This window comes from Pteropus alecto, unplaced genomic scaffold, assembly GCF_000325575.1.
Source record: "Pteropus alecto unplaced genomic scaffold, ASM32557v1 scaffold76, whole genome shotgun sequence".
NCBI classification, from domain to species: Eukaryota; Metazoa; Chordata; class Mammalia; order Chiroptera; family Pteropodidae; genus Pteropus; species Pteropus alecto.
Genome location: NW_006443138.1, coordinates 31,610,323 through 31,633,367, shown reverse-complemented (window position 1 = coordinate 31,633,367; position 23,045 = coordinate 31,610,323). Strand labels below are relative to the sequence as shown.

General features: G+C 41.9%; 1 protein-coding gene across 1 annotated transcript in view; it reads left to right on the top strand.

Moving 5' to 3' along the window:
• Positions 1–23,045, top strand: part of MICAL3 (microtubule associated monooxygenase, calponin and LIM domain containing 3) — a 188,923-nt gene that overhangs the window by 24,498 nt on the left and 141,380 nt on the right. The window lies entirely within an intron of this gene.

Sequence of the window (23,045 nt, the reverse complement as noted above, 5' to 3'; positions counted from 1 at the left end):
AAGCTCGTCAGGGAAGAAAAAGGCACTCTGTAAACTCAGAGTATAATTATTAATCAGACTTTCCTTTGGTCCACTTCTCTGCCCTGAGTTTGTCTTCAGCTGCTGCTCAGACTGCCAGGATTAACATACGGAAAGTAACTAGGCTGTGCCTCCCAGCCCCCCTTCCTGGCACAGTGGCACAGACTGGAGATAAACACAACTCTCTAAGCGTCTGTCTTTAGTGTGAGGAGTGGCTGTGGTTTCTCTGAGCAAGCACTCTGACACAGTCTTTGCTTCCTCTGGATGTCTGTTGCCTCTGCCACCTTCAGTCCTGCATAGCATTTTCAGCTACCTTCAATACCCACTTTTCTCAGCATGGCCAAAAGTAGGGACGGGTTCTCCTTCATTAGCCCCCACTAGTGTTGTTGAATATGAGTTGGAAGTGGATGCCAAGTTCTAAATTTGTCTTTCAATTCACCCCTGAGTGAGCAGTTAACCAGCTGTGGAACCCACAGGTTGAGGGTCTCTGTTCTTCACCCCAGTTCCTACTGGTTGGAGCTCTTTTTGGCAGTTAGAGAAGCCTCTGCAGTCAGAGCTGTGTCCATTTTACTACAGTGGCAGATTGTCTTATTTGTTTTTAAGCTTTCGTTTTCACTTCATAAAAAGCATCAGATTTGAACAGAAATATTGTACGTACATGTTTAAAAAAAAACATTCAGAAGCAGCATTTGATAATTTCCTCCTCACTGCCTCTTCCTATGTTCCTTCCTTCCTCCCAAGAAGACCTATTCCCTAATGCCTGTAAAATTCCTGGTGCTTTAAATTGGAGGCGATGGGAAGAGGTACCAGGTCCAGCTGTCCAAGCCATATAATTTAGCAGTATTCACGCAAATGTAGAAAAATGTTTTTTTTCTATTGTGTTTCCTTGTCCCTATCTATTTATCTTGTCCTTTGTTTTAGCACCCCAAGCCACTTTAAGGCAGTGCTTCATAAACTGTTCCATGGACCGTTAAAAAGTATTCTGGAGAAATTAAAACTGTTCTTAGTAAAATGATTGAATCGGACTAATTTTTTTTTGTAAAAATTTATTCTTGAGACCTTTTGATTTGTGATTAATAAAATATAGATTTATCCAAAATGTTGAATTCATAGTTTGGATCACTAGGCATTTTGTATTTGTCATCCCATATACTAGTCTCAGTACACCTTTAGTATTCTTTCTTTAAATTTTACTTAAAACTGTTTTGTAGTCAAATCTATTTGAGGAATGCTGGACTAGCATGGAATCAGTCTTACCTTTAAGACTATAGTAGGTCCTCACTTAACTTCGTGGATAGGTTCTTAGAAACTGTGACTTTAAGTGAAACAATGTGTATTGAAACCAGTTTTACCATAGGCTAATTGATATAAACAAAAGGTAAGTTCCTATGGCATATTTCTGTTCACAAAAACATCAAACTTTTAAAGACTCAAAACACTTCTAAAATTAAACATTGAAATAAATGTGAACTATACATACATCTAAGAAAGATTAATAAAAACAAGTAAGAGAATTATTTTTCAACCTTCTTATTCCAGTTCAGGGTCGTGAGTGGCTGAAACCTTTCCTGGCAGCTCAGGGCACAAGGCAGGGACCCACCCTGGACAGGATACCTGTCTGCCGCAGGGCGTGCGCACACATGCACACACTCACTCTCACTCAGACTAGTAAGTTAACCTAACATGCACATCTTTGGGATGTTGGAGGAAAATGCAGCCATAGGAAGAATGTGCAAACTCCACACACTGGCCCCAACTGGGAATTGATTTATTTTTCTCATCAGCATTAGAATGAAACAAGGTTGAACAAAAGGACTGTTCCAAGACCTTCTGTACCTTGCGGACTGTGAGTAGTTATGGTGATCACTAAGTTCTATTGTGTTGGACACTGTCCTAAGCACTTCAGAATAGTTACTTATTTTGAGCCTCATCTCAAAATCATTATATCCTTCTGAGGTAAATGGTATTAGATTTCTGTCTTACAGTGGGGGGACATATAGGCTTGGGAAGCCTCAACTAACCTAGGGTCTAGTAAGTGTTTGGATCTGTGGAGCTCTGGAGCCTATAGCTCTTTCCACAGTAGCTCCTGGCGTCTCTACTACTCATCTTTTGAGAAGCTGTGTTGCTTCAGTATTGCATGTCTAAACTTTGTGCTAAGTTCACTATCCCTTCCTCCCTTTTACCTCAACATTCCCACGAGGACAGGCTTCAGTACTTTGGTTTGCTACTGTACAGGCTTCAGTACTTTGGTTTTCTCCTTTGCTCATCCTTATTCTCTCATATTCTTTCCTTTCTGATTCTCTCTACGCATCTTCATTTTACTCGTCCTTCAGGATCTCCTCAAATCCAACTTTTCTTCTGTGAAACTTGCCTGGATCTGTTTACCAATTTTTATAAGCATTGTTTTTCTTTATAATAGTTAAATGTTTGTTGAATTGAATCTGTTATAAGTTTGTCACCTTATCTCTTCCTTGCTTCTGAACTGCTGCTGTTAGTAGGAGGGTATGCCAGTGATCCCCATGCTGTGGTTAATGAATATTTGAGTGTGTGTGTACCGGCCAGTAGCCATGCTTGCTGATTCAGAGTAGAGTCATCAAACTTGAGTTAGCTTTAGTTAATATTTCAAACATATACATTCTACTTTTTTTGCAGTGTATGTGGAAATTCACTGGAAAATGCTGTTGAATTCATAGCTTTTATATTGATAGGCATTTTTTCAACCAACAGGTTGTATGGAATAACCTATATATCCTGTAATGATCAAAAAAAAATAGTTGATGGTAAAAATGAGTATCATGCCAAAAACAAACATCAAACCTGGGAACCAATGGCTATACCATTCATTTGGCATTTATGTACTATTTGTATTTTTAGTTATTTTGTGCTGTCTAAACTGCTTAGCTAGACAGTGAGCCCTGCAAGTATGGAACCTTTGTCCTACATGCCCTTTATGTCCCTTGGAGTGCTTGCACTTAGTACCCAGGAAGTAGTTACAGATTTGATTTAGTCCTTAGATCCTATTTTGCCTACTTTACTATCTGTTCTACTCTAATATTTTACTTTCTTGAGCTCACTCATGCTTTTCTTTCTTTGTATAGTTTTTTTTTTTTTTTAAATTCTAACCTCCAGTTATTTCCCATCAGTGAATTGAGACTTCTTGCTAAGCTCCAATTGTACATTCAAGCAATAAACTAGACTGTGGGCAGATAATGTTATTATTTAAATAATTATTTATTGAGCATTTTTGCCAGGCATTGTGGAAAATGTTTTAGAACTGCATTCTCTCATTTACTTCCTAGAGACACCTTGTGAAGCAGGTACTGTTTTACTTCTGTTTTACAGGTGGGTTATATGGGAATTGGACAGGTGAGTGTGGCGGGCAGGATTCAGTCTTAGTATGACTCACAGGCCTATGCCCAGAAGCCTTCTGGTGTCTGCACCTGAGGATCTTGCTTGGTTGTTCATTTCCCTAAGGAATTTTCCACTGGGGAACCAGAAACAATGGTATATAGTACTGCTTGGATATGAATAAGTACTAAATTGTTTGGAATTCGAAGAAGCTTAGAGGCAGAGGAACTCAGGAAAGACAAGAGGAGGTGAGGAGGCTTTGTGAAGGAGTCAGTCTTCTGCAGAGCGCTGAAATATGGCTAGGTAGAAATGGGAAAGAGAGTTCAGTTGTCGGGAACAGCATGAACCAAGGCCTAAGGGAGAAGGAAGTGCTTGTGGGCAGTGGGGGTGAGCATGGGAGTGGGGTTGGGCAGATTGAGGGGCAGAGAATCTCAGAGAAAGTGAGAGATGAGATTGGGTAACTAAAGCCAAAGAGATTTGAACTCATACGGGAGACGGGAAGAGGGCTAATAAGCAAGTCTGTATGGTTTTGAGCAGAATGTGACAGGATGAATTTTCTGTTTAACAGCCCTGAGGTTGGCAACAGGTGGCAAATTCCTTATGGCATAATGGTTGCCTTCAGACTCTCCTATCTAGTTCTTATTTTTTATTTTTTTTTCTCCCTGTGTGCCCTTGGGACCTAGTGTCACCTCTTCTGGTCCCAGGAACAACCATTTGTACAGCAGTCCATGAATCAAACCACCATGGGGTGTGGGGAAGTGAAAAAATACAGAATGGAAGTCAGAGACTTGGATTTGACCCCTGGCCCTGTAGTTTACTAGCTGGACAGGTCATCTAACCTTTCTTCATTCTCCCCCTACCCCCACACCTATAATTTGCAGATAGTAGTTTCAACTCACAGGATTGTTTCAGAATTAAAATGCTAGCAGATATTAAATACAGAGGCTGCTCAGTCTAGTGGTTCCAGACTTCCTAGGGTCAAGTGCCAGCTATATTGCTTACTGTGTGACTTTGGGCAAGTTACCTTATCTCTCTGTGACTCCCTTTTCTTATCTGTAGAATCAGGCTGATACTGTAATTGTACCTACATCTCAATGAGAGTTAAATGAGGAAAGATAGATAACTCTCTCAAACAATGCCTGGCACATGTGATTAATAAATTATAGCCACTATTATTAGGAGTATCATGTAGTCATCATCATCATCATCACCACCACCACCATCACAGTACTTGGTATGGAGTAGGTGCTTTCTTTAAGGCAGGAGACCAAATAAATCCTTCCAAATATATGGTAAGAAACTGCCTCTAATTACTGTGGAAATGATGTGACTTCAGTGCTTCTCTTAAGCACTGAAAATATCAATTTCAGAATCTTTTTGAGATTCCAGGTATTACTGAAATCCTTATAAAAGTCAGTCATTGTTTTCTGATATCGAAGGACTCTTGGAATCATAACTTTTCTTAGGCCTAGAAATGTTCCCTCCTTTTTTAAATGAAAAGGGGGAGGGAGGGAAAAGAGAAGAATGCCTATATTTCCTTCAGCCACAGTTTTCTGTCTCTGTCAGAGGACTTCCTACCACAGTGAGAGGGAATCACCTGCCTGCATGGGGCAAGGTCAGCCCTGCTGGGACTAAGTGGCACCGAGACCCCCATGGTGAGCTCTGTGCCTGCTTCGTGCCCCTTTAGTTATAGCATTTCTGTTTAGTAATGTTTCCTTTCCCCTCCCTCATCCCAGGCCATGGTCAGCTATAGCAGTGCAGGTACATTCAGCAGCAAAGGCCAGTGCCTTCAGGCTGCCTCTAAAAGCCCCCAACCCCTTGTTCTTCCACAGGCAGTTGTGTCTGAGTCTTGAATTTATCTGTGTGGAGCAATTCTTCCCCACACCCCCACTCCCCTTTTTTTTTTTTTTTTTTTTTTTTTTTTAAACAAAACTCAGTCATTAGACCTTGTCTTTTGTAGATGAAGTGAGAGTTGCTTTCTGAGGACTGGTTCATACCAGAAACCAGCTGCTTTTAAATTGCTACAGATCTTTAAAGGGACAGGTTGTTTGTGGACCAAATTCCCTATGCATAGAACCTTGTTGTCTGTAGGGTTCTGTTGTAGACTTTGATAGTGTTGAGGTGGGTGACACATGGCAGAGGTGCATGAGTTTGGTTTTAAGATTTTAATGTCTCATAGGGTCAAAGTCTTGTGGAGCTCATCTCTTTCACCCCTCCCCCCCCCATTATGATTGGTAGTGTGTGTGGACACATGCTGTATGCAGAGATAGTGAACAAAACACATGCACACATTAGCTGTATGGGCAGACAATCAAACAGAAATAAAGCCTCATCATTTGGGGGCCTCTGGCATTGGCTGTGTGTCCTACATGGAGAGTGTAGCATGTCTTCAGTCAGTAGTTACTTTGTATATGGCCCAAAGACGGGGCTCTGCATATTTGGCCTCAACTATGCAAGATAAAAATGCAGTAAAAAGGACATGAAAGGGAGACAGCCTGTTGGGGGCTACTGAAGAACACAGAGTGACAGAATGGTAGCAACAAGCTGGCCTTTCTCCAGCATTGCTTTTCTTGGATTTCTCACTAGAGCTGAGTTGGAAAGACTGATTTTGGGGGGGTAACGGGCCGTTCCATTCTTCATTCTTGTTAAACACAGAATTCCATCTCCAGTAGTGATCTGACTGACTGACTGTTAATAATACTCCATGTTGAGTACTTCATTTATAATGTCCTGTGAATTGGGGTTAGAAAGCAAACATAACTCCATCTGCCTTTGGGAAAGACTTAGAAGAAAGACTCTCTATTAGTACCTTGGTTGTTATTGCCATTGCATTTAAAAATCTTTGAGGGCTCAGACTTTGTCATATATTATAAATGCAGTAAGGATGGGGACCATGTCCTTAAAGTATATCCCTAGGACCTGCACATATCTGACCTTGCTGCCCAATGAATAAGGAGACTACTTATCTGAAGGCAGGAGTGTCTTACCTTAAAAGGCCGATATTCAGTCTGTGGCATTTTATTTGGGTGTGGGTTAGGTTTAGAGATGGCTCCCTCAGGGCATGTGGCCATGTCTTCAATGGAGCCTGACTTGCCAGGTTTGTAGTGACTTCTAGTCTTATGGGGCACTTTGAGGGTGGAAGGGGGCTCAGATGAGTGAAGTCTTCCTCAGTGCCAAGGGATGTCAGAGGCTTCTCAAGCCCCAACCCTTTTCCCCCATTACATGGCCATGGCAGGATAGAGAAGGAGGAAGTGGTCCATCATATGTTAACAGCTGCTTGCCTTACTGCTCAGGAGGTAGTTAGGAATTTTCAATTCTTCTCCTATATTTATGTAAAACAGGAGCAAAATAATTGCCATGAAGGAACAGAGGTGTCTTTCATTTCATCTCATGCATACATGTCCCTAACAGTTTTCCTTTAAATATTCTGTGTCTAGGAAAGTTGTGGATAGTGTTAAGCCATTGATTGGAATATAGAAGTATTTGTCAGCCTTCCTATCCCTGAACAGGATGCAAATAATAAGTAAATAAAGACAACATTTGGTTTGTATACTCTCTGTATCTAATCTGCTCTATTATTTCCTTCTTCAAAGTGTCTTTGGAAATTGCTTATCCCCAGCAGCTAAAACTACACCTGCCAGAATTGCAGCTCAGTATTTGTTAAATGATTTTTCCTTTTAAAATTCCTGTTCCTATTGCCACAACTCTAATCTGGGCCACAATCAGATTAGATTGTGAGTTCAAATCCCTTTGGCATGTACACACACACAGTGTGCAGGCCTCCTGCACACTGCCTCGCTATAATTCCACCTTCCTTGGTATCACCCTGTTGGCTGTTGCGAGGTCATTCTGCTTTGAAGGCTGAGCTACTTCTATCCCTGTCCCTAGTCAGCTCTCCTGCCTGGCTTTGAAAGCCCACACGCACTGCCTGCCCGCCCAGCACCATTTTCACCCTGCTCCCGGTCCCCTGCGTGTGCTCTCCTCAGTCTTGCCTCACTATGCCTTCTCTGTACCTGATTAGCCTATCTTCCCTGCTTATCAAGTCCTAACCATTCTTTCTTCAACAGCCTGGACATACAGTTTAGGAGTTGTTTACTTGCTTGCTGTATTACCTGCATGATTTGGGGGTGGGGGAGATTGTAAGTTTCTTGAGGTTGGCATATTGCCTTCTTTTCTGGGTTTCTTTCAGCAGTCACCGTACATTGGTCACATTGTAAACAGTTAGCAAACCCTCGATTGACAGGCAGATCACTCTCTTACAGTCATTGGCCTAGAAAATACTGAGTAAGAAGCACTTTCCTACCCTCGCCCCATTTTGAATTCTTTTTCTGTAGGTCTTATTGCCTCTCAGGCTAAATGTTCAGGACATAGGTTATATAGATTTGGCTAGGAAAAGAAACTCCAAACAGTATGTTCTTAAAGCTTAATCTCATGGTAATACAAAAGAACCCTCTGCTCTTTGGAAGGTGAGGTGGGAGAGGAGAGGAGTATCTGTAGTTAGGTGCAATGTGGCGGTGGTAGTGGTCGCAGCAGGTGTGGCGTGGTGGCCTTCCTCTGAACAGGAGCTACTTTAGAATGGCTGAGGGCAGGCATAGACTGAGGGTAGGTATGGGGTGCAGACCCTCCCTCCTCTCTGGCCTTCCCTTTTGTATCTCCTGTCTTTTCACTTCCACTCCCAAGTCTGACCAGTCTCCTGCCATGTTGAAGATATTGCCTATTCTAGTAGCATAAAGTGTGAGGAGGAAACTCTAAGAGTTGGTGTATGTGCTAAGAATGTGGGTTTTCGCTTTATCAGGAGCCCCGTTGAGCTGTTCTGGGCCTGCTGAGGATTGATAAGGAGCTCCAGGAGTAGATCCTGTGGGTGTGAGACTGTGTGCTCTTCCACTTAGAGAAAGATCATGGGGCTGAGAGTGTAGAAGCAGAGTGGGAGTTGAGAGGCTAGATCTGGAGATAGATGCCCTCACGGTCAGATCTTGACCACTGCAGCACTTCCTGTTCCCCTGCCACACCGTTTTTCCTCCATAGCATGTATTTCCTTCAAACATGCTAGAGTTCACTTGCGTGTTGTCTCTCTCACCCTCTAGAATGAAAGCTCCACGAGGACAGAAAGTTTTATTTGTTTTGTTCACTGTTCTAGCTCTAGTGTCTGACATCTGACACATAGTGGGTGAACAGTAAATATCTGTTGACCTCAGTTCATTTATTCTGCATCTGTTATGTACAAAGAACCTTGCATGTGCACACAGACAGGAAATAAGGCTTGAATTCCTGCCCGGGCCTCCCCACCTCCACCCATTGAGCTCACTGCCTTAGGGAGGAGCAAATAGCGAAGTAATGACCTTACAGTGGGAGCAGTACTGAAGGAGATGAATAAACTTCTGTGGAGGTACAGAAGCAACTGACCTCACTGGGGGAGAGGGTGGGGCCGGGGAGCCAGCACAGACTATCTCAGCCTCGAAGGTAAGGGTGACTTACCTAAAACAGTTCTGTTCTTTGTGCACATCTTCTCTTCATCTTTTTCATGAGGCTAAGAGAGAATTATCAGCTTTCTTTTGCTAATCAGTCAGTCAGCAAATATTAAATGTTTTTTTTTGTTTTTTTTTTTGCGAAGTCTACTTCTAGGCACCATAATACTACTAGATCTTGAAGGCAGGGTTTCATGAGCTTTTTCATCTTCATGCCAAATGAATCCATTTCCTTTAACCTTTCTTTATAAGGCCTATCTTCCAACCAGTTTATTTTTTTTCTGTACTCATTCCAGTTTTTCCACCTTTATTTATCTTTATTTTTCTGTCCTAGAAAGACTCCGTCCCTACTGGGGGGCAGTGTATTTCCTTAACCTATGTAAAACTTTACTAGTAAAAACAATCCTGCCCCTCCTGCCTTCTCCAAATGGTAGGCAGTCATTGTAAATCACCTCTGGTGCCAGCTGCATTTTATAACAGGCCCAAGGGCCAGGGCCACCACCATCTAAGCCTCCTTCTTGTAGTCAGTCCTCACCCTGCTAGCTGCAGCGTGATGGTGGCACAGTCCACACCACAGGTGGACAGTTCATCTGACCTGTTGAGGGATATCTTTGGCTTTGGGCGTAGAGAAGTGCATCTGTTCCAGCTTTAACAGGAGAAGAGAATGAGGATGTGGTCTTAGGCTGGCAGAGGAGCCATCTTTGGAACTAGGACAAAGTCATGCTGTAGCTTGGCTTTCTTTTCTTTCCTCTGTACCTGTTCCGGCCATTTGTCAACCTCTCTGTGGGGAGTGTCCATTCCACCTAGCCTCTGACTGTTAGGCATTTATGTTCTGGGGAACATGACACAGTTAATAAATCTGACCTGAGGACTAAAGTCACCCTAGTAAGAATGAGTCTTAGTTAATGGTGAGTTAATGGATTGAATGTTCAGAGATTTGCTGAGCTTTGTATTGGTTCAGCTTTTCTGCAGGAGGTAACTGCTAGAAATTGATTTTAACAGGGTTTGCATTATTTTAGGGAAAACCTGCATGTTTATATCATGCAGGGTTCACTTAAGAGATCACATTGTACCACCTCACTGGATCCATTTATCCTGAAATTTTAGTTATGGGTAATGTGAAATAATTTAGTTTCTTGGGGATGAACCTTCTTTTTTAACTCCCTGGGAAAAGCTTGGTTCTTTTATTAGTAGTAGTGCTGCTTACCATTGAAGAAACTCTAGCTCTAAGGCTGTACCAGTTGATAAGCTGCCATGGTGGAATCTGCCCTTCTTCCATAAAGACTGTGCCATTTTATCTCCTTCAGCATTTTCCTTAGTAAATAAAAGCTTCTATTAAGATGAGTGTATAAGTTAGGATTAGTTTCAGTTGGAAATTGCAAAATGTGGTTTAAACATGAAAGAAGATTTTTCTGCTTTATATAAAAGAATCCGGGAGTTGGGAGGCCCAGAGCTAGTATGGCCAGCTTCATGGTCATCAGGACTTTGGCTCCTTCTATCTTCTAGAGAATTTTTAGCCCTACTAGCTAGCCATAGCATGTGGTCCACTCCATAGATTGACCGGTGAGAGTTTAACTTGACCTAACTGTGCTACCCTGACACATGATTCCATCCTTTAGGTTACCTCGTGGTTAAATGTGACTTCTGGAGCTCCAGCCATCATATTTCTGTTTCCAAGGAAAACACAACAGGGAGGAAATGGAGAGAAAGACAAAAAGTTGCTCTCCCATGTGATACAACTCCTTTAAAGGAGTCTTTCTGGAGGGCTCACACACTTCTGCTTACATTTCATTAGCCAACACTTAGAAACATGGTCACAGCTAGCTCCAAAGAAGCCTGGGAAATGTGGTTTTATAACTAAGCACATTGCTGTCCCTGGAGTTCTATTATAAGAAAGAAGTTTTTGCTATAGTTAGTATGTCTAGCATAAATACTTTCTACTTCATGTAAGTCTACTTCCTGCCCTGTCTTCCATGGACATTGAGAGGAGCTGAACATAAACACAGCGATTCTCCAGATACTTTTTAGCTGTCCTTGCATCTCTCCTTTGAGTTAAGTAATGATCCAATTGTAGGAGTCAGTTGGAATCCCAGTGGGTAAGAGGGTGCATGTATCTGGGTGACATCTTAGTCAACAGCAGTGGCAGCGCAGGCCTAGGCATACTTGGGAGGTTGCTGCTCTTATGTCTCTGGGCTCTTCCTCCCTTTCCCCTCTCTGAATCCTAGTTTGTTTAGAAGTCGTGATCTTGCTGTGCTACCCTCTTAGCTTCATTGCTTGACTTAACCATTGTAGGACCTCGGAGGAGTGGATGCTAGGTGAGCACACAGCACCTTTGAACATGGTGGATTAAGCCAGTGCAGACTTACGTATGAGAAACTGACAGGTGTGTTTATGTCCCTCTTGGCAGCTTCTGTCCTGCAGCTATATCTCCTAAAAGATCAGGAATTACAGAGGACACAGTCTCAAGAGTCCCTCTCTCTGCTCATTTTCTCCCTTTTTGCACATGCACATAACACCTTCGCAAACATTGTTTAATGGTCCAAGATTTTGGTTTATGACTAAAAATCTGAAATTCTTAAATTCTCTGGACTCAAGTCCTTAGGAAACCTGGATCCTATACTCGGCTCAGTGAGTTAGACATCTCTTAGATCTTTTCCAATTTGAATCCTCAGCAACTCTGTGATGTCAGCTTGGGGATTTTCAGGCATGAGATCCATTTCCATCTCCCAGCCTGGCTAGAAGTTGCCCAGGAAATTATCACTGACACATTGAGATACATAGCAAATAGAGCTGTTAAGAGAAATGTGGGGTTCATCTTAGAAAACGTTGTTCCCAGCAGCAACTCAAAAGTGTGAATTTGTAAAAATTAAGTACAATGGGATGGTGGTGGTGGGAATAAGTGCATGAGTGAGTGTAGGAGACTGTCTTGGCTCTTAAATTTTAATTGGTTCTCAGCTGGGAGCATTTCAAGATGCAGACTGCTGCACAGAACTTCTTCCAGTGCTGGATCTACCTTGGGTGAGTAGTCACAGCTAATTCCTCAGTGTACTGATATTCACATCCTCTCCCTGATCAGGACAGAAGGAAAGTTCCCTGTAGAGAGGGGAATGGGTGGGCATGGATTTCACAGGAACCAAGGCAGAGAGGGAGTGTTGGGGGTGCAGCGGACACATCTGAGGTTTAGGTTAAGTTAGGATAAGGCTGGAACAGGGCCGTAACTGCTACTCCCAATCTGATCCTGCCTCTTTTCTATCCCAAACCATGGGAGTTTTAAAGAGTGAGAGGGGAAAGGAGATGATAATAGCTAATAGTCAGCATATATTGAGTACTTGCTTTGTGCTAGGCATTTTAAATGTCTAAATGTATTGTCAGTTAATCTTTAACAAGAATCTTATTGTTTCAGAGAGATCGAGTGATTTAATTAAAGTTAAAGTCCCTAATGAGTAGCAAATTCATTAGCTATGGCTAATGAGTAGCAAAACCAGGATTTGAATCTAATTCTGTTTGACTCAAAGCCTGTGCCCTTATACTCATATCAGATGTCTGCTTCTCCCTTTTTATTTCATTCATTCAATAAATGTTTGAGTGCCCACTGTGTTCTAAGCAAACAATGTTCTAGGTGCTGGAGATAATAGCAGTGAGCCAAACAGATAAAAATCCTTACCCTCATGGAGCTTCCGTTATAGCAAGGGGTAATTTTCCACCTTCGTTCATGATCATTTACTATATTACATCTTTCTAACCCTATATTTTATATAAATATTGCGCTTCTTCTCCAGAATATTTCTTTAATAACTCTTCTTTTTTTCAGATACTAAAATGAGGGGTTTTTTATTTGTTGGATAGTGGGATATTGATCCTTAATACACCTCTTACTCCCACAATCATCATAACCAGTCATGGAGTAGCTAAGATGGAATGCTTTACGAGAGGCCTGAGAGGCTTGAGTTCACCGATACCTGCGATCTGGCCTCGCCTGTCAGGTCATTTCCCTTCTTTCCCAGGGAAGGGTATTCCTGGCTTACGTGAAGTTGCATTGGCTCCCTTCTCTCCCCAGAATTTGTTTTTGACGTGAGCAAGAGTGCGGGTCAAGAAATCAGTGATAATGTTGTTTCTTGTTGTGAGCTTTCTTTAGGGTTGGTTTCAGAGAGGTTCTTGTATTCAGTTTATTTTTTTTCCTCTGGCATCTGGTTCAGGCAAGGTTAGCTGAATGTTTTTGTCTGCCTTCAGATCAAATTCAGGTACCTGGAATAGACAGCTTCTATTTGATTTAGCGGAAAGAGGAGGGAAGATGTCAGGAGACTACTTTCCACTAAGAATAACATACTAAATAGGCCTTAGAGTGAGTATATTCATCTTATGTTCATGAGATCTGTTGAATAAAGGATTTCAAATTTAATGTTGTCATCAGTTTTCTGATGTTAGGGATGGAAGGCAGAGTCCCTGTTGTCGTCATCATCATTGTTATCTCCAGCCTTGGCTGAGTGTCTCTTATGTGTCAGGCACTATAGTTAGCATTTTACATAAATTACAGCCTTCCTCTGAGGTAGGTGTTATCTTCTTTTGCTAGAAAAGGAAACTGAGAAGTTAAGAAGCTCCCCAAAGTCACATGGATAGGGAAGGGACAGAGTTGGAGTTGAACTAAGAACTCCTAGGCCCCAAACCCTTGTGCTTTTTCTAGGACTTCACACATAGCCATCTGGTCATCGGGTACATCCTATAGTGCCAGGTGCTGTGCCTGGGTCATACTCCTCAGCCCTCTCTAGGATGTGCCAGCTTCTATGTGGACGTCTCTCTCCACAGCTTCCTTACCTTAACAACAAATCGTAAAAGCTCAATTTTTTTTTGCAGTGTGTGATTGAGTGGTTGTTGAGCCTCCTCTTTATATTTGATTTTTCCCTCTTTCTGTTCTCACTCCTCTTCCCTCATCCCAGATGTACCCAGATTGGCTTAGTTCTGCCTCCTCACCTCTAGAATTGTGGCAAATTTCAAAAGGCCTGGAGAGTGGAATGTGGTGGGAGATTTAAGGAGGAGGCATGCTGCCTTTGCGTGTCAGAACTGATCACTTACTCCAGAGGTTTGTAATCTGGATGCTGGTATTTCCTTGGTAGTGCCCTAAGGAAATAAAAACATAAGATTGTTGAAAGGGTCTGGAGAAAAGTAAATGGGATACTGGGGAGGCAGGGGGACACCTACCCCAATTTCAGTCAGAGTAGCTTTTACCTCTTCTAGATGTTAGGGACTGACTGGCTGCTAACCAAAGGTTAAATCACTTAGCTAGTCCAGTCCTGTCTTTTTACGGAAAAAGAATCTGAATCCTTGCCCAAACAAGTGTTATATCTAAGTTTGGCTGGTCTAATGAGCCATTGAGTCAGTGCAGGAATCTTGTTCCCATTCTTCAGGTCAACTCCACTTTGGGTTTTCATATGTCCGATAATGCAAGTGGAGTTCTAAGTGATTTGACTCCAGCAGGGCACCTTCACGGAATGTTAACATATTGATTCTTTAGAGGTGAATCCCATAACAGAAAAATGTTTGACTTCCTGGCAACCTTTAGCAGTCATTTTATTCCTCAAAAGTCATGTTTGACCTTGACGGTTTCTTCTTGGTGCTTTGAGCTTTTCTTTTTCATGAAAGCGATAATATATACTAGATGAGTACAATGGAGTACTGGTATGAAAGGAAGAATATCATAAAGGGCCTTTCTTATTTCTCGGACCCTTTAGGAGTAAGGAATTGTATTTTTACAATATTTTACATCTTATGAAACGTTTTCACACTGCCAAATTTGATCCACAATAGTAAGGTAGATAGAGCTCGGATTGTAATTTCCATTTTGTATATGTGAAAATGGATTTAGAGAGGTTATGTAGCTTATCAAATAACAGAGTCCTGTCATACCATCCTGCCTCTTCAGAATAGACAATGTCCACACTATAAGGTCATCAGGGTGACCTTTCCTTGCTTTCTGGGCATTCATTTCTGTTTGCTGAGGAACTTTTTGGGAAAGGTCAGTGCCACTTTGTCTGAGACAGAGGAGGAAGTGACCCAGCCAGGAAATCAAGCCACATCACCAGATGGCACAAGTAGGGAGACCACTATTCTGGCCCTTCTGCAAGACTTGTGTTAGGGGCCAACAGAGGGTGGAGCTGACAGTGGGATTTCCTTTCCTGCTCATTATGGATGGTAAGGATTTAAATATGTCTTATGAGACATTGTTTGGCTACTGGCTGAATGTATGCCAAAGTTCAAGGCTTTAAACTGAGTATCACTCATGTAGCTGAGTAGTTGGTGCTGCCTTCTGCAAGATGTTCATCATGGGTGTTGTCCTTTACTAGATCAGCAAACTAAAGTTATTCCCTACCTCAAACTTATTCTCAGGCCAATCAGTAAGAAACTCAAGGCTTTTCAAAGAGAATTAAACAATTTTGTAATTCCTGGCAATCAAGTAGCGTTTCAGTTAAAGAGTATTTTTATGTTTTATTAAATAGACATCTATACCCTGAATGACCTGTGTGTTCATGCTTCATCTTTGCCTGAATTTTTTTCCCCCTCTTTCTAAAATACTATTTTCTCTCTTCCCAACACTCTACCCTAAATTTCTCCAGTTCTACTCAGTCCTCTAAGACAGGGGTCCCCAAAGGCTGCGCTGCAGACCAGTGCTGATCTGTGGCCTGTTAGGAACTGGCCCGCACAGCAGGAGGTTAGCGGTGAGCGAGCAAGCAAAGCTTCATCTGAATTTGCAGCCACTCCCCAGTGCTAGCATCACCGCCTTAGCTCCACCTCAGATCATCAGGCATTAGCTCCTCATAGGAGCACCGGTCCCTGGTGCCAAAAATGTTGGGGACCGCTGCTCTAAGGGCTCTGTTTCCGATTCAGTTCTTTGCCTCTTCTACAGCACCCCAGCCAGGTAGACCTTAGAAAGACTTTAGCTCCTTGATTAGCAGCATAGGAGATTGTTAAAAATGTAGCATCTCAGGTCCCACCCAGACCTACTGAATATGAATCTGCTTTGTAACAGGATTCCTCAGTGATTTAGTGATTTGTGTACATGGAGAAACATTTGCTTATAGGTCTCATGTATTTATTTATCACCTTTTATTATTAATTAACTGTTCCACTATTTCTTCCTCCCCTTTATAAATTCTTTTTTTAAATCTCTAAATTTTGACACAACCTTGACACAGAGCAGGCACTAATCAATATCTGTAGATTGACTAGAAGTCACCATTTATTTAAAAACTTGTCAGAGCATGTAGGGACTTGTATGAGAGGTGTGACATGAGTGCTCATAAAAATTTGCTGATAAAAGGACAAGAAAAAGTAAGAGAGGACCCAATAAATGTGAATCTACCAAGTGAAGCAATGTTTGTAGAGGGACATAGGCACTGGAACCAGCCAACCTTCAGTAGGTAAATTATCTCAGTTCCATCACTTACTGTCTGTGTGACCTGGGGGAGTTGATTATCCTCCCCGAACCTTATTTATCTGATCTCTAAAATGGGGTAACATTATACTTATGTTACTGAGCAAGAGCTTGCTGCCTGATGCGCACAGAAGCCAATACTATGGCACTGGCTTTAGAGAAAGTAAAAAGCTTTCATTGCGAGGCTGGACCATCATTTCCTTCACTCTTGATCTAAAATAAAGTAGAGAGTATGGCTTGTTTTATGCATTGCATTTATTGCACCTGCTATGTCTGAACCTTGTTATAAGTCATGTTAACATTTTTTAATTCTTGAGGAGATTGAGGCATCTTCTTATACTTACAATTTTACAATGACAAGTCAATAAAAAACCAGAATTAACAGAATCCACTTTTCAATACATGTTGGTGATTCTGTAATAGCTGCATGTGTTTAATACTGTGAGGTTTCGGGAAATGAGGGGCCACATCTGGGAGTTTAGAGAGAGGCAGGTATCCTGGTGTTTTCCTCTGTCCTTACAGGATCTCTTTTCTCTGACTTACCTGCTTTGTAAGGTAGTAGGCTGGCAGTCTCACTGGAGTTGTGATTATGCTGGTGGGCAAACTTGGTCCGTAAGGTCGAATGGCTGTCTTGGCTGGTTCAGCCAAGGGGAAACTACGGGAATACAGGCTGCGAGATTAATGTGTGCAGTAGCTGTGGGCTTGCCCGAGAGAACAAAGAGGAGGTGTGCCAGTCCAGCCATGTGGCACAGCAGCTTTGCTCTAAACTTAGATGGGCAACAATTTATGTATAATATTCCTCTTATGAAGTCACACGCCTTCTTTCTTTGTGATTTAAAAAATTTCTTCCCACTTTTACTCTTTAAAGTCTGAAGTGCAGAGAGGCAATATCAGGCAATACCATTCTGCTTGGTGTTAGGATTCTGAGCTTTTTCCAGAGCAGTTTGCGGGAGAGCAGAGGGAGGGGCCTTCCCAAGGGAGGAGGGCAGGAAGGACCAGGGGCTAAAAATAGACAGCTTATAAGAACCTGCTTACTGCTTTCTCAGTCAGATGTGGTCCTCCTGTGATTACCGAGCTCTGAGTATAGTGTGCTTTTGGAACAGAGAGGAGAAAATAAATCAACCCTCATTAAAAAGAAGAAACAAACATCACTGCAAAATACAGGCTTTTTACTTTATGTTTCAGATAAGAGGAATTTGGTGGTTTTGGATGTGTATTCTCTGGTAATTCTGGGTATGCATGTATTTATGAATGTGTGTGTGTGTATGTGTCCACATATGTGTAGCAATAAGAATGTTCAATATCAGGTGCTGTGACATTCTGGGATGGTGGGTAGATATTCTTACAGCAGCTTTTCCCGAGAGAGCCTTTGCACATATAAAGACATATCCCATTGACAAGGCAACTCTCCTTACCCTAAATGGAAGAAACTCCCTGGGTCCTGTTTGTACGGTAAGTGTATAGCCTGGGTCATTGTTTCACACAGGAGGTGGACCAGTTGCAGAGCAGGAGATCAAAAAGTAAGCTGTCCCAGCTATCCTAACATGATCTACAAGCTGCCTCTTATTCCCTTTTTCTTTTTAGAAAGTAGCCCCCCTCTCCCCCCCCGCCACCATGGAAAATGAAATCTTCTCAGGCTTCTCAGGCCATAAAGCAGATACAAAAGGAACTGTTCTGATTAAAGCTGGTAAGAGTCCTTTACACTCCCTGGGACAGACAGAGGAACGCCAAGGAAAACAGCCAAGTACTTGAGATGCAACCTGCTTTAGGTCGTTTATGCCTGCCTGCTGCATTCTCTCCTAATGTTTAATACCCTGTTTTTGTCAGGGAGGATGTTCTGTCCTGACTTTGAAACTAGATTTTGAACAACTTACTAAGGTTATTGCTTTTATATCCCTCTGGGCTTGTTTCTGCCTTTTCCTGTCACCTGATAAAGTAGCTGTGCTCCCAGCAAACTGCCCTGAGCCCTGATCTGCCCTGCTGCCCACGTGGCTGGTTCTTCCAGGGTACTGAGTGATAGTGAGTGCTTTGTGGTGCTTGGCCTTTATGACTCATTTCATTCTTTTTATCTTGGTCTGCTAGCTTAATACAGGCTCTTCTTTCTCTCACCCCTTCTTTCTCTGATCTCTGGGCAGAAGAGAAGCCTTGTCTGTGGTCTGATGCAGTGGGCTGGCCTAGAAAGGCATTCTTGGTTGGGTGGGAGAGCACATAGTGGAATTGGGTCACACTGGTGTTGTTGGCAGACTTGGGAGGACACTGCTGTCACAGAGCCCCTATCTTTCCCTGGGCAGTGGGGGGCACATTACCTGTTAACATCCAAGTCTCAAGGAATGGCTTTTCTGGTAGAAGAAAGCAGTTCCTCTTGCAAATCTTGCTGTTGTTTTATTTGAAGAAATCTGAGGATCTTCTTACTTTATGCCTTTGTTCTGGCTCTTCTTTTTCCTATAATGGGTGACTGTCCTACTCCCATGATCCAGTGTGGGGTAGGTGCTGAGAAGGCTCACAGCAGATGTTGGCACTCATACTGCAGAGTAACTTAGTCAAGGACCCTGCTTTCAGACTAGGCCAGGGTGAGCCATGTCCAAGATGTCCTCTGAATTTAGATTTTTATGTACATTAGTGGTTGAGATAAAGGGAGCACAAGCCCTTGGATGGTTTTAAGACTTAGGCTATCAGCTGGCAGTCTTCTCACTCCACTACAGGTCAAATGGAAGATGGCCCTAAAGGGATAGATTAAGCCCAAAGTTAATATTAGATCATATATTTATTGGCTTAATCTTAATTTTACATCTAGTCATACTGTTAAAAAAAAGTTTCACTGTTCATGCACAGGACATTTGTATTTAATTCATATTCATTTTTTAATTCACATTTAATTTGATACTATATTTATCATTTATAGTAAGGTTTAAGAGCTCAGAGGGTGCAGTGATATCAGAAGTAAATAGCACAGTGATTTCTTAATAACTGTCCCACCTCCCACCAGCATGGTGTGCCCGATCCTCAGATGACTGTATGAAGATCCAGCATTAGACCATCAAAAGCCTAGGCATCTCCTAACAATCAGGTGCATCATTTTCATTTACAAATGTCATTTCTCCTACATGCTTCCTCATGTAGCTGTAGGTGAACTGTATAGTGCCCATCTCTTGAAACCTAGTTGCTTCTGCCTTTGATCAGAGCTGAGTACTTGTCCTCCTTGCTGCCTGGCTATGCCCAGTTTCAGTTGATACATTCCCAGGAGAGCTGGCACACACCGTTGCCAGGGTGAACTTTGCATGGAATGTTGCCTTTGTGCTATTAGCAGAGCGGGGGCCGGGTCGGCCATGTTCTCCCTGCCTCCGACTTTATTGTTCAGGACTTAATGTAATAATATGCTTGAACAGGCGGAGAGACCACATTAAGCTGGGCTCTGCAGTTGTAAACAATATTTGCTCTGTGAGTTTTCTTCTTCACCCCCTACTCCCCTGGAGCCCTGTGCCCTCTGCCACTGCCACCCCCTCTCTCCTTGCATATTCTAACCTTAGCTAAACAGCTTCATTCATAAGATGGTCAGTGTTGTCTGAGGAGAAGGTGGACTGAAAATAATAAGCTGTGGCGCACAAGTGAAAACTATTTCCTAGGTAGAGATTTTAACTAATGTCTGGATAACCAAAGTATTTTCCTTTTATCCTCCACTCCGTTTACTGCTTTGGAACCCTGTTTGAACACCCATCTGCACGCATGCACACACACACGCTCAGCTAACATAAAACAACTTGACAGGGAGGACTAGGAAGGTTCCATTCCATGCCCCACAAAACAGAGGCTTCTGCTGTCAGCCTTGGCAGGAGTGGGAGGTGGCAGAGAGACAGGGGCACAGGTGTAGGGACCTGGATGGTCTGTTCCTTACCCTTAGGGAATTGTTGGGTTTCTCTTTTTTCCATGTTACTCCTCCCTTCTCACTTTCTTCTATGATTTAACATAAACACAGGATAAAAGAAAACCCTCCCTCACATCTGCCACTGCCTTTTGCAATTTGACAATTGCAGTGGTTGGTTTCATAGACAAAAACCTGTTCCACCTTCTCTGTGTTGATTGGTGGCTGATGATGTCATGGCATAAAACTCAAACTGATTGTTTTCTCTGTGGGACAGGCCCCAAAAAACAGACAGCAGAGCTCTTGATCTTTTGTTTTCTCCAGTTCATGCTTTCAAACAAGATGGAAAAAGGTGAGAACAGAACCCTGGCTGCAAATCGCTTAAATTTATTCATACAACTCCGTCTCAGAGACCTAGAGAGGGACTTCTCACATGTGGAAAGAACCTTTGTTTTTCATGAAAACCCATAGTACTTTTTGACTGAAGAGAATTTGGTCTTTCTGTTTTAATCTTGTCTACTAAGAGAAAAATAGAGGTATTTTCAAAGAAACCGTGTTCTACTGGCCCAAGAAAGGGTAGGAGGAAGGATTAATTCCAGGAAAATAAATAATTTGAAAAATTTCACTTGGTTTCTTGCAGAGCTTGGGAATGCTTGCTGTCAGCATGCTTCCATCATAGAGGTAAACTTCAGCTATATAATGACAGCTCTAGTATGTGGATTAAGGGAATGGTGCAGCCTCAGGGTATTGCCTCTTCTCTAAGGAGCTCAAGGAGCAGAAGTTACGGGTGAGTTCCCAGATAAGAAAAAGCTGAAAGAGTTCATCACCACCAAACCAGAATTACAAGAAATGTTTAAGAAAAAGCAGGAAAAATTAAAAAAGGGGAATAAGAAAATATTGCAAAGACAAAAAATTCTCACTGACAAAGGTAAACCCATTACAAAAGCAGTGAATCGACTAACACTAAAGTACAAAATGTTAAAAGGCAAAAAAAAAGGAAGAGCATGTGTAATTACAACAGTAAATTAGGGGATATACACACGCACAAAAGAAGTGAAAAATAATGACACAAACATAAATGTGGAGGGCGTGAGTAAAAATGGTAGTGATTTTAGAATGCGTTCAAACTTAAGAGACCATCGACTTAAAATAGACTGTTATAAACACATCTTGGTGTATATGAAGCACATGGTAACCACCAACCAAAAATCTGCAAGAAATATACAAAAAATAGAAAGGAATCGAAAAACAACACTACAGAAAGTCATCAACATACAAGAGAAGACAGCAAGAGAATAAGAAAGGAACACAGAACTACAAAAACCATCAGAACACAATAAAGTGACAATAACTACACACCTATCAATAATTATTTTAAATATAAATGGAGTAACTAAATGCTCCCATCAAAAGACAAATGGATAAAGAAGATGTGGTACATAGTAAAATGGAATATTACTTGGCCATAAAAGAGAATGAAATCTTACCATTTGCGACAACATAGATAGACCTAGAGGGTATTATGCTAAGTGAAATAAATCAGACAGAGAAAGACAAATGCCATATGATTTCACTTATATGTGGAATCTGAAAAACAAAACAAAAAACAAACAAACTCATAGATACAGAGAACAAATTGATGCTTGCCAGATGGGAAGAGGATTGGGGGTGCTGAGTGAAAAAGGTGAATGGAGTAAGAAGTACAAATTGGTAGTTACAAAACAGTCACAGGGATGTGTAAAGTACACCATAGGGAATATAGTTAATAATATTGTAATAACTATTATAGTGCCCGATGAGTGAGTGCAAAACTTCTTGAGGGGATCACTTCCTAAGTCATATAAGTTATGTTGTACACCCGAAACTAATATAGTATTGAATGTCAACTGTAATTGAATTTTTCATTTAAAAAGAATGAAAAAAAAATTAGAAGTTACTGGCAAGTTTCCTCTTGAATGGGCTTCATGAGATTTGCTTTTACCTGGGACCTTCCTGGGCCTACTGTGGTACAGATAGAACAGTTGGGCCATTGGTGAATCTCATAAGGTAGTACCCTTCAGGACTGCTTTGATTGACTTCATAGATTGGGCTTGCCTTGTACTGACCAGCAGGATTACTAGAATTACTAGACACTTGCTATCCATAGCTGCTCATATCATCTGGAAGCCTAATGGAGAGTCCCAGCAGATAGCGCCAATGAATGAAGCACCTAAATGAAGCTCTTTTTCATCAGGGATCCACTGGTGACTACCTTTAGACTTGGTGAGGTCTCTGATCATCTGAAAGTCTTTCTCTTTAGATTTTATATATGATCTTGGCTAAAGGAGCCAGAAGTTACCTCAGGACACAGTTCTTTCAATCCACCTTTCTTTCTTCAGACTCATGGTCATACCTGAATTAGCACTGGCCTTAATGACCATTTCTATGAAGCTTGACCAAAAAAAGTCATACCACTCTGGAAAGTGGAGGAGGTGAAGTATGTCTGGCAGGAGGCATCCTTGGTGGCACAGAGGGCTGGACAGGCGCCTCTCTCAACCCACAAAGCTGTCCTTGGTGAGGCAAGGCTATATTTACCCTTCTCAGAGCACCCAGGACTTGGATTTGTTGAGTGAAAGGAAACTCTAAAGCTGACCTGGCAGCCACAGTCACTCATGTACGGTCTTCCTTCACCCAGCTGGATTGTGCTTAATTCTGTGCTTCCTTACAAACGTACAATCACTGAGCTATCTTTAGATATGTTGTGGTGTAATTTCATCCCAGGAGAGACAGAACATTACAGCTGGTTTACATTTTCCTGAACAAAACATACACACTCAGAGGTTAGGCACATCATTTCCTTGAGTTCTATGGAATATTACTCAATTCTTTTGTTGGACAGTTTCCTTTCGGTATTGTTATTTTAAGGCTGATGATAGTAGAGATTTGCTGA